This window comes from Ranitomeya variabilis, chromosome 2 (assembly GCF_051348905.1).
Source record: "Ranitomeya variabilis isolate aRanVar5 chromosome 2, aRanVar5.hap1, whole genome shotgun sequence".
Taxonomy (NCBI): domain Eukaryota; kingdom Metazoa; phylum Chordata; class Amphibia; order Anura; family Dendrobatidae; genus Ranitomeya; species Ranitomeya variabilis.
The window spans coordinates 192,257,579-192,270,026 of record NC_135233.1 but is presented as its reverse complement, the minus strand read 5'-3'; the positions used below and the strand labels follow the sequence as shown (position 1 = coordinate 192,270,026).

At 40.9% G+C, this 12,448-nt stretch overlaps 3 long non-coding RNA genes across 3 annotated transcripts; all 3 read left to right on the top strand.

Annotated features, from left to right (window-relative positions):
* Positions 1–242: 242 nt before the first annotated feature.
* LOC143809223 (uncharacterized) lies at positions 243–824 on the top strand. The gene is made up of 3 exons (XR_013222158.1): positions 243–335; positions 512–574; positions 698–824. It is a non-coding gene; the product is annotated as an uncharacterized LOC143809223 (long non-coding RNA).
* Positions 825–7,263: 6,439 nt separating this feature from the next.
* LOC143804844 (uncharacterized) lies at positions 7,264–9,087 on the top strand. The gene is made up of 3 exons (XR_013221118.1): positions 7,264–7,340; positions 8,803–8,918; positions 9,044–9,087. It is a non-coding gene; the product is annotated as an uncharacterized LOC143804844 (long non-coding RNA).
* An 85-nt stretch (positions 9,088–9,172) lies between these two features.
* On the top strand, positions 9,173–10,900 carry LOC143804845 (uncharacterized). Its single transcript, XR_013221119.1, has 3 exons — positions 9,173–9,248; positions 9,332–9,397; positions 10,879–10,900. It is a non-coding gene; the product is annotated as an uncharacterized LOC143804845 (long non-coding RNA).
* Positions 10,901–12,448: the final 1,548 nt, after the last annotated feature.

The following is a 12,448-nucleotide window of genomic DNA, read 5'->3' as shown; positions in this document are numbered from 1 at the left end:
TGTAATGATTCTTGGGATAAACTAGTGACATATTACACAGTAATAGATGGGAGTTTGGTCTGATCTCTTGTGATTTTTCTCCAGGTCAGATTGGCATCAGATCCGGTCAATGAAGGACTGCTGGCCATTAAGTTCATGGACAAGAGTTCTTGTGAGGACATCATCTCCACAGAGCTAGAAGTCATGAAAATGGCTGCCGGGTGCCCCTACCTAATGTCCATGCGGGCGTTTGTAGAGACACCGACGGAGTATGCAGTAGCCATGGACTATATGGCCGGAGGAGACCTGCTTCACCACATGAACGATTTGATACTGTTTAACACAAAAACAATAAGGTAAATGTCTTATACTGAATCTTAATAATCCGCTGCCTGCACATTGCAGTCCTAGAGCAATGGACAATGACACAGAAGAAAATAATGACGTGAAAAGAACACGTGTGTTCTCCTCATGTTCTCTGTATGATTGTGTATGTTAACCACTGATCCACCCTTTACTTTCTTCTCAACAGACTCTTTGCGGCAGAGATGATGTGCAGAATCCAATTCCTGCACGAACACGGGCTCACATATGGGTAATTATTTCACCTCCATAAATCTGTCACCTGTGACTCTCCGATGTCTCCCTACATATCTATTGTAGAAAGGTCTTTTCATGAATTATCCTCACAATCAGTGTCTGCTCCTTCTCCCTGCAGTGACCTGAAGACAGAGAACATCCTCATCCAAGACACCGGACACATCAAAATCTCCGACTTTGGCTAATCAGTTGTGAATGTGTCTGAGGGTGATCTAGCAAAGAACATTGTTGGCACTTTGGGTTACGCAGCACCTGAGGTAAGGAACATCTCTGTGATTGGTGCCGATAGAAGGATTGAGGGATAATCTGATCTCAATGTATCCTGCTCACATCTAATCACAGACCGGTCCTCATAGTAGGATTGAGGGATAATCTGATCTCAATTTATCCTGCTCACATCTAATCACAGACCGGTCCTCATAGTCTGTGTGTAATTCCCTTTCCCGGTATATTCAGCTTCTCTCCTATCTCATGTTCCCACATTCCCACAGATAATGGACGGTGAAGGATACAACCATCTGGCAGACTCCTTTTCCTTTGGAGTCATCCTATATCTGATAAGTGTAGGGGCATAGCCATTTTACAGCAAAGGCTCACTGGACGAATACCGCCAGTCTCTGAATGACAAAATACCTTATTTTCCACCAGGGATGTGCAATAATACCATGCCTATCATAAAAGGGGTGAGTAAGATCAGATGGATAATGCCTAATTCTGCATTCAGGACCTGAAATTACGTCATGGCTTGCTGTGATTGGTCGCGTCGCGGTCACATGGGCGGCACGCAACCAATCACAAGCCGTGACGTAATTTTAAAATGCGCGCGTTTCCTGCCTCCCGTGACATCACGGCTTGTGATTGGTCGCGTCGCCCATGTGACTGCGACGCGACCAATCACAAGCCGGAACGTAATTTTAAAATCCTGAATGCCTAGAATTAGGCATTGAGGACCTGAAAATTACGTCACGGCTTGCTGTGATTGGTCGCGTCGCGGCCACATGGGCGGCACGCGACCAATCACAAGCCGTGACGTCACGGAAGGAAGTAAACGCGCGCATTTTAAGCAAAGAACGCTGCCAGTTCCCTCGGTGAGGTCCAGGCTGCGTCGGAGAGGTGAGTATAGCAATATTTTTTATTTTAATTCTTTATTTTACACATTAATGTTGTTTCGATACCGATACCCGATACCACAAAAGTAACGGATCTCGGTATCGGAATTCCGATACCCGCAAGTATCGGCCGATACCTGATACTCGCGGTATCGGAATGCTCAACACTACTCGTGACATATATTCCACTTCGGTGGTGTCAGGCTATCATTTTTTAACCCCTTCCTGACATCAGACGTACTATCCCGTCAAGGTGGGGTGGGCCCGTATGACCACCGACGGGATAGTACGTCATACGCGATCGGCCGCGCTTACGGGGGGAGCGCGGCCGATCGCGGCTGGGTGTCAGCTGCATATCGCAGCTGACATCCGGCACTATGTGCCAGGAGCGGTCACGGACCGCCCCCGGCACATTAACCCCCGGCACACCGCGATCAAACATGATCGCAGTGTACCGGCGGTATAGGGAAGCATCGCGCAGGGAGGGGGTGTTCTGAAATTTGTCGGCATGTCGTAGATAGTAGGGATGGGCGAGGCTACGGAGTCACGTGGCGCAAACTGACCAATCACGGCCAAGCAACAGCTGAAGATGCAGGGTGGAGAGAAGAGGAGCTCTGGGCGGCAACATGCCTGAAAATTTCAGGGACGGGCGTGAGTATGGCACCTGGGGGCCTGGTTAAAACCACAATAGTGAGGGAGGGGGCGTGACAAAGGGAGGGGGGCGTTACTATGCTCAGAAATTTCAGGGCGTCTTCATTTCTGCAAAGGGGGGTGATTAAAGCAGCGGGGAGTGACTACATGCCGAGAAGGGGAGTGTATACATGCCCAGAAATTTCACCAGAGGGCGTGATTAAGGCAGGGGGGAGTATATACATGCCCAGGAAGGAATTGAACACTCAGGACAGATAGCCGAGAGGAGAAAAGCAGTTATGGAGGACGCTACGGCGGTGAATGCGCTACGACTGCGATCATCGCTCCATCTGAATGAGCCCCTATCTCATCTCTCTCTGTGAATGTGCCCCTATGGTAGTGACTGTGATCATAGCTCCATGTGAACTGGTTTATGGAGGAGAATTTATTCTGCGCAATAAATGTCATGCGGGCTATTAATGGTGGTCTGCACGTGCGCATTTCTGCTTACGGGGTACTATGGGGTGTCTTAGGGTGCAGGTGCTATTACAGGAGTTTAAAGGGTGTCGTTATTGTATTATTAACACTTATTGCAGATAGCTGAGAGGGGGGCGGAGAAAGGGGGAGAGGTGGGTGTGTTTTCCCAGATCTTCCTGGATCTTTCTGGAAAGATCAGAACTGCGGAGAAAGGGGGAGAGGTGGGTGTGTTTTCCCAGATCTTCCTGGATCTGTCTGGAAAGATCATAACTGCGGAGAAAGGGGGAGAGGTGGGTGTGTTTTCCCAGATCTTCCTGGATCTTTCTGGAAAGATCAGAACTGCGGAGAAAGGGGGAGAGGTGGGTGTGTTTTCCCAGATCTTCCTGGATCTTTCTGGAAAGATCAGAACTTTATTGATGTCTGTCGACCCCCTGATACATCAATACACCTCTGGACAAATCAATACACACCTCAACACTTCCCTACATCCACCAACACATCAATACACTTTGCCCGGAGCAGGATCGGTCAGTATTTCACTCTCACGGGCAAGAGAACGCTCAGTGTAAAGTAGGTCTAATGTCATTTACACCAAAAAGTGTTAAAACTGTGTTTCTTTTAGACGGCTGGTGTTAGTCTGCTTCTGTTCTTTGTGGAGTGGATGCTCTATGTATGAGACCTGCAATATTCCTCTATGGCCCCATCACCATTCTGTCATGTGCTGGATTTTACGAAATTGTCGTATAGTCAGGTCACTAAGTATTTACACAAATTTTTATTGTGGTTAAACCTGTGTCTCAAAACCTATACAGTAAATTTTTTTTAGAAAGGGCTCGTATAAGGTATCTCATTATAATAATTACATATCGACTTATAGGCATCAGTCTGCGCGTATATTACAACATATATGAAGTCACTTCTTAATGTAGCCTTTTGGATGTATGTGACATATATTATGTTTTCCAGATGCGATGCAAGTACAGAAAATATTTGAGTTTTTATACTCCACACTGTGAAGTTATTAACTCATAACATTTATTTTTATAAGTATTGTTGTGTTAGTAATACATCCTTTTGTTTATATTACCTTGTCAATTTTTTTTTTTTCAACACCTTGTTTTTAGTCATGGTGGAGAAATATACTAGCATGTTTAACTTCCTCTTCACGGGACACTTTCCTGAACATTACACATCAAAACAGCGATATCAACTAAAAAAGCATGCAGACAATTTTACAATAAGGGGTAAGTATCCGAAATCTGTCTGATCTTGTTGGCTTTATATATTTACATGTGGAGTTAACCTTTTTTATAATTTTGTTTCCAGATGGTCAGCTGTTCTTCAGTCATCGTTTGGTGGTTAAAACTCCAGAGCAGGCACGGAAGATCTTCGAACAATTCCATTCGTCTCCACTGGGAGGACATGGTGGATTTGTTAAAACTCTATCTGCAATATCTACAAGGTTTTTTTGGAAAGGAATGTCTGTCGATATTCAACAATGGGTAAATATTTATTGTAAAAATAATTGGTTTGTTTCTACAAATTTATCACAGATTGATATACCACCAGTAGCAGGACAAGTATAATGGCCCCTTCACAAGAGTGTTTTGGTTTGTGCAGTAGTATAAACCCATTTAATTCAATGGCCCTCTGTTAATGAGAGCTTCCCTGCTATGTTTTTAAATAAAACATAGCAAGCAATGTTTCTCTGCGTTTTTACCCAAGACCATGCCAATACTGGTTAATGTCCCTTTGGTAACTTAAAAGAACAACTGTGTCTTTTTTTTTAACGTTATTCATAGAAAGCACCACCCACACATAAGGCTACATTCACATGGACATGAGTTAGATTGGGTAATTAGGACCCTAAAAATCATCACATATGGCCCCCAAAACCTTCAAGATTCCTAACACATGCGTAGCAATGAATAGCTTTTACATACATGAATCATACACTGACTTTTTATGGGTCTGTCCACATGGCCGTTATTTTAAGCGTGTTATTTTGTTTTTCGCGAATAATGCAAGAATTTTCTGCAAAAAAGCCAAAAATAGTCAAACACAATGCAAGTCAACAGGAGTGTTCCCATTGCCTTGCAATCAAATGCATTGCGTTCAATGTGCATGCAAAATCACGGATATTCTAACGCAATGCAAGCTCTGCGTTGCGTCACAAAAACATCTGCGCACGATGCTAAATTTGGTGAGGTTGCGTGTTTTGGTGGCCAGATATGCGGCTGTTTTCATATACTGACACGCGCGACAACCCCCTCTGCCGTGGTTCCTCTTTACCCGGAAGTGTCTGTGTGTTCGTTCTGTGCATGTGCGCGCATGACGTAGCGTCCAATGGCGTCATGCATGCGCACTTATACCCGTGGTCGCGGCGGTGAGTTCACAAAACCGATTTTCATTTTTAGGTGGGAACATAAAAACGATAGTCTCTACTAGTTTTATGCCTTTTAAGGCACACAGAAGTCAAAAAAGTAGACAAAAATTTATGTATTAATATCTGGCGATGCGTTATGCATCCGGCAGGTAACGTGTGGTAATTCATGGAGATTCAAAGGACCAGATTCTGCATAAATTTCACCGCCTGTCTGAACGTGGCCTCTCGAAAGTGATCTTATTCATGTTTTCTCATATAAAATCAGGAATTACAGCAGCATGCTGTGTGACAACGCTTCTTAAAAATGCTGCGTTTTCACACAGTCCTAGTGTGAACGGTGCCTAACTCTCGCAATCGTCAACCTTTCAAAAATCCTTCCTAGTAGCCTTGAAGGTTGCATTTGTGAACAAGACAGTTGCTGATGCATTTTTTGAGACGACATTTAAATAAAGTGTTAAATTAAAAAGTATTCACCTTTTTTGAAAGTTCCAAAAATATTAAAATAATTATCTACAGATTAAAGAGTGTGACGTCTGTCAAAAGGTTGGAAGGCCCTTAATCGCTCCACAATCCTTGGATTGTATAAAGGTAAAAAATTTGGTGGATATTAGTTTAGTAATATGTAAAAACTGTGTCATATTAATTTCCTTCTTTTGAAATTAGGTTTCCTCGGTTTGGGAGCTGGTGGGAATTGACCTTACTTGTCCTTTTCCACAAACCAAAGATGGCTTTCAGTACATACTGACTGCTACGGATTACTTCTCTAAGTGGGTGGAGGCTTTTCCGTTAAAAACAAAATCTGCAGCAGAGGTGGGGCGCCATCTTTGTTCTATGATTTATCGCCACGGCTGCCCCAAAAGGATACTTTCGGATCAGGGCAGAGAATTTGTAAACACAGTGAGTACAATTTACTTGTCCATGTCTTTTTTTTTACATTTTGTTTTTATATATAATTGATTGTATACATAATAGTCTTGCCATTGTGGTGTGGTATCACATTCTAAACTTTGATTTACAAGCTCAACCAGCGCATGTGCGAAATGTTACAAATAGAGAGGAGCGTTACTGCTGCGTACCACCCACAGACGAATGGTTTAGATGAAAAAACAAACCACACAATAAAGCGGTAAGTACAAAATTTTATACAGTGTATACTACATTCATGCGTATGTGTTTTGATTAGCTGACGAATTGTAGAATAGAGTTCTTTCATGAAAATTATTTGTAGATGAAAGCGATGCTCCTGAACAAAAATGTTTTCTTCCAAACCATATTCACTGCTTCCATTACAGTCTCTACTGCATCTGCTGACTATAGGCACTTTACTCGATCATCTGATGTGTTTTTTATTTATTTATTTTTTTATTTTTTAGAGCACTTGCTAAATTGGTCAACGAAAAACAAGACGATTGGGACGTGTATTTGGACGCCACTCTTTTTTCCATTCGATCAAAGATGCAAACTACCACAAAATACTCCCCATTTAGAATAATGTATGGTAGAGAGGCTGTCTTCCCTGTTGAAGTTCCTGTGGAACTGCCAGTGAGTTTTTTTGTTTTTAGTATTTTGTTTAGAATTTAGTTTGTTTATGTTTTCCTAAACAAAAAATTTAAAAATGTCAATTTTTTTAGGCACTTTCTAAACCTTTTTTCAAAAGCTTTGCTAAATTTTAATTTCCACAGCTTTCCACTATCATCCTGCCTAAAGCAGAGGAATACACGTCGTTGCTGAAGGAAACTTTGATGGCTAAAGACAGAGAGACCGTGGCCCAAAATATTGCCATCAGCCAGCAGAAACAGAGGAAGAAACATGATGTCAAAGTCATGAAGAAATACAAGGGTGTTACATACAGCATTGGGGATGAGGTCCTGCTTCTTAATTCCAGAAAACGTGGAAGAAAAGGAGGAAGGTTGGAACCCGACTTTAGTGGGCCCTACATAATCCAGAAGAAGCACGGAAAAGTGTTGAAATTGGCCAATTCAGCAGGCATGCCTCTGAAACAGAAGGTCAACCAGGACCAAATAAAGCCATATCTTAGGAAAACATTTCCAGAAAATGAGGAGGGACGGGCGCCAATCAAGACTTCGGATGACATCACCAAAAGTCCATCCATTGTGCCTACTAATATTCCAGCTCTTAACACTACTTCTCAACTTGTGGTAAGTATTAACCCCCCCCCACCACCAAAATAAATTTCCTATATAGCACATGTATCAATAATAAAAATTGTTGTGTTAGTTCTTACAATGTAACATTTGTCTTTACAGTTTTAATTCCATTTATAAATAAAAATTACTTTTTATTAATTTGTTATAGCCAACATCTTTAAATGTCAAGGAAACTTTACAAGAACAAGGTAGCATTTAATTTGTATCATGTTTGCAAGCAGACCACGTTGGTCTGCTTGTTAGTTAAATAAATATTTCGTCAGTGCCCTGTTGGCCCATCGTTTTTCAAGTTGTTGGCCCTGTTGGCCTTTTTATTTAATTTTAGCCATCTTTGTTTGGATAGGAGGTAGGGTGTAAGAAAACATTTCTTATTAAAGAAAGGGTCTATTATATATAAATAAATATATATATATATATATATATATATATATATATATATATATATATATATATATATATATATAACAAAAAGTAAGATAGTTCCAGGTTGAGCTATCAATTTATCCGATCATTAAACTGAATCATACCCTACTTTTTTTTTTTATTATTATAGATTTTATTCCTAAAAAAAATATGTAAATTATTTATTACCTAAATTATTTAAGTAATAGATTTAAAGGGTTGCCTATTTACACAACTCCAAGAAGTAAAATTAAGCAGTTATCAGACAATTACAAGAAAAAAAAAAAAACACACAAATTGTGGATGAAGCTTGCTTCTCAGATAATAAATAACAAACATGTTAGAAAAAAAGATGTTGTAAAGGGTATCAGACCTTTATTTTTTAAAAGTCCTGATAAAATGGCCCTCAGGAATACTCAACGTGGCCCCGATTCCTGCAACGTTCCGAGGACACGTTCTCCTGCTGCTTCCGTGTACTGGCGCGTGTTGTTAGCGTTGAGCGCCCCTCCATTAAAATTAATAGGGCGCGCTCCTGCTTGCCTGCGAATCCATCTATTGAATGGTCGTATTTGCAGGCGAGCGGGGGCGCTCCACATTCACTTCAATGGAGGCGCACTCACCGCTCACAACATGCGTCGGGAACCGAAAAGCTGCCAACAGCAGGAAAACACGGCCTCGGAGCGGCGCGAGTCCAGGGCCAAGGATGACTATTCCTGTGGCCCTGTGTATCATTACTTTTAACCAAAAAAAATAAATAAATAAATAAATGGGACGGAGCACATGGGTGGTAGGTGAGTAGCAACTAGATCTCGAACCTCGGACGTGTGTCCCTATAGCACCTTATGGTTTAACTCCAGTCACATTGCCTTATGGCTGTGGCCACATAAGTACGCTATGGTTAACGGCACGTGCTTAATTTTCACATAGGTTTATGTGTTGACGAGAGCCCACAACTGTAGATCTAACTGCGGCCACTGAAGCCCATGTGGAAGCAAAATAACAACACTTGATTGTAACTGCTGTTATTTCCTATTTTTTCTATGGCCCACAGTCAAAACAATTTGGACTTCATTTGATGATCAGGCATTGTTAGGAGCGGTAGGATCATATAACTTGTATGTCTCCTCGTTTCATTCTCTACATGGGACTGGCTGGATTTGTGACGAGGTAAGACAGTACAGTTTTGCACTATTGCTTTGTATTTTTAGTTGATTTTACATTTCAGTTATGTGTTAGGAAATATATGTATATTTTTGATTCATTAATCACAAAAAAAATTTCCCTATGTTAAGGTCATTGATGCATACCTCCACCACCTCAAGACAGAACATCAGGAAAGTTTCACTTACATTTTTTTTCCAAATTAAACAATATTTTGAAAATTTACGACTGCTGAATAATTGTGCAAAATTCATATAATTTCAGGACTCAATATATTCGATGTGCTGCGTCACAGCAACAGAATTATTCTATGGACAACGCCGCGGTCTTTCTAAGGTTAACGATTTAGCAATAATTATTTTATTTTACACTACCCTTTATACAGTCATATTATTAAATAATTTTTTCTACCATTTGAGATGCCGACCCCATGTGAAGACATATGGCTATGCCCCTTCAATGTTGGAGCACACTGGGTTTTAGTGGTATGTACCACCATAGTTCTGTGTTTTATTTATATATATACATATATAAAAAATTTTTGTGTACTTTTGTTATTTTCAACATCGTTATGGTGGCACAATGACCACTGCGGTATCGACAGCTTTGTGCTGTTTATTTTTCAGAACTATTACAGCTTACTGCTGCGTAGCATTTGTGTTGTGCCACCACAAACACAATCCAGGGTCCAGGAGTCGCATTTCTAATTTTTAGAAAAAAAAAGGCCTTTACTCAAGGGGCAGGTTAGGAGTAGAGATGAGCTGATCGAACTCGAACATGTTTGATTTCCAAACATTTAGATCGCACATTGTTCTAAATGTTCGGTTCAAGCATGTTCGAGAATTGTATTGGTGTAGAATCAAACATCCGAACAATGTTCGGATGTCCGATTGCATCATGGCCGCTGGCAAGTGAATGTTCCCTTTTTTTAAAAAAAGTTCACATACCCTCGCTGTGTCATACTCACCTCCGCCCTGGGTCACGCGCCGATCTGAGGCCTCCTTCTCCCGCTGCCGCCGTTACTTCCGGGTATCGGCGGGAGCTGGGAGACGTGACCACGCCTCCATGCGGGCCAGATTGGCTGTGCGTGATCGCATCATCGCGCATGCGCGATCACGTTTGCGATCGTGTCATTGTGTTTGTGATCGCGATCACACTGCGCATGCGCGAGTGTTCGATTTCTGTTCGATTGCGGAATGGAACAGAAATAGAACCGAATCCGAAAAATAAATGTTCAGCTCGAAGTTCTTATCGCACCAAACATTTTTATGTTCGCTCATCTCTAGTGAGGAGCTGTACTGATGTAGCCACTCCAGTGAATGCTTGTAGGCCTAACAGAGACGTCATATGACTCAGTTGTCTGACGTGTCACATGAGGACTTTTCGATTACTGTTTACCAGACGTGCACAATACAATGCAGCATAGGGCAGTGTAGTTACATAAATATTTATCAATATTTATTTTCCGTTTAAAATAACACCTAATTATTTGTTTAGTATTGAATGGCTCCTTCAGTTGTGCGTATGAGTCCCATTTGAAAGATAGCTGCAGCCCTATGCCACGACTGCTAAGGGTATTGCTCCTACTGATTTCATATGATTTAGGTTTTACTGCGTTTGCCGCTGTGTATAACGCCTGCATATGCAGGCCACAGTGGTAATCAAACATGTTCCATTATCATGGTGTAATTGTCAAGCTTCTAATTAGGGGTTAGGGTGGACCGAAAAAACAAAAGGTGGATCAGAACCTCAGACTACCAGTCAGCGAATGTCGGCACAACTCCTTAAATGAAATGTTGTTACTACCTCTGAAGTCTGGCCTTTAACACAGCGTTCACAAGCATTTGTACACACTGTCATTTTCAGCATAATCACCTTTTGAAGTATTAATCAATTACTACACAGACTACGTCTACAGTATTGCTGTGTATAACATCCTTTTTTTTCTTTTTAAATATTAATGAAGATAATTCTAAAATCACAGAAGGTTTTGCTATTTATTGACCGAATGGGGAACGAAACAAATTATGTAGCAACAGTGATTCAAAATTGGAGGTAAGTACAGTTTTCAGTCGCACAACTATCATTGCCCGATTACAGGTGATCTTAATACAAATCTTTTATCTTCCTTACCACAGTACTCATGCAAATTATCTTTCCCCGTATATTCGCTGGTGCGCTAATGTGAAGATACAGCCTAACACTCCTCCAAATGATGGCATCGCGTGGCTGTCTGCAAGACAAATACCCACTAATCGATATGTGTCATGCTATAGCTCTGCACCAGCACAATTCTGATTCCGTTCTATAATGCACAATTTTTTAAAAAACAGCCCAAGAACGCACCTCAATTGCGGTCTATGTGAACGCACGAACGTAGATTTTCATTGCGCCGCCGTCATCAGCAGGCTGTTTTTCTTCATATGTGCACCATTAAACAGTCGTTGACCAGGCTTCTGGATAATTGTGGGTAGAGCAGAGGAAAGGGAATAAAATTTAAAAAACAAAAAAACTATTTTAATGTTTATGAATAGGTGCTGATTAAAACAAACTGTTTTAATTGATCACACGTTGAAGGTTATTGAAATTAGTTGGGCCTTTTTCTAAAATATAAACGCATTAACTACACATACACAGTTCACTTCAGTATAATAAAGGGACACACAAAAATATGTGGTTATTAAATTTTTTTTAATAAAATGTATAACATTGCAATAACATTGTCATTGCGATGAAAGGGAGCAGAAAAAGTAAGGCTAAGTTCATAGTGGAACATTGACCACCAAAATGGACATATCAGTAATTGGTGCCGCATTCCTGGGTCAAAGTGCAGTGCGGTATCCTGCCATAGGCACCTAAGGGTTCGAGTTGTTTCCGATAGTGCAATTGGAAATTTCTCAGGCACTATCAGGGCTACGGAAAACACAGGCAGCCTGTTCTAATTTTTTTCTGAAATTCTGCAGCAGGAACATTAACGTAGATGTAATGAAGTTGATAACCGTAGCCGTGCACATACATGTATTATGATTAGGTTCATGACTTCCGAGTTATTAACGCATCCTGAAATACACTTAAGTGAACAATCACAATTGTGCAAATAGTCACAGGGGTTAGTTGAATGTGACATGACTTAACATTTGCATTGCCAAGGTGCCTTTACGGATGCGGCTATTTAGTAGCAATGCTTGAAAAAATCAAGCATTAACACAGAATAAGTTTCGGGGAAAAAAAAACATTTAGTCAAGGGCCTTTTTCGTGGAAAAAACACCAATATGAATGTAGCCTAATACATAATTAAAGCCATTTAAAAAAACTGTTGCCTTCCCTCCTCCACCAGCAAAAGTCACTATAAATTTTAAAAAAATGACCTTTTAGTTATGTGTACAGCCATACAAAATGGGACTTTGCACATAACAGTTGTTAATCATTGTTGTTGCAAATCAATTGACTACGCACCTCTTTTGCTCACTAATCCTTCAACAGCATCTTCATATTGTGTTGGACCATTTGCCATTTCAGCATTCCCGTTGGAATGG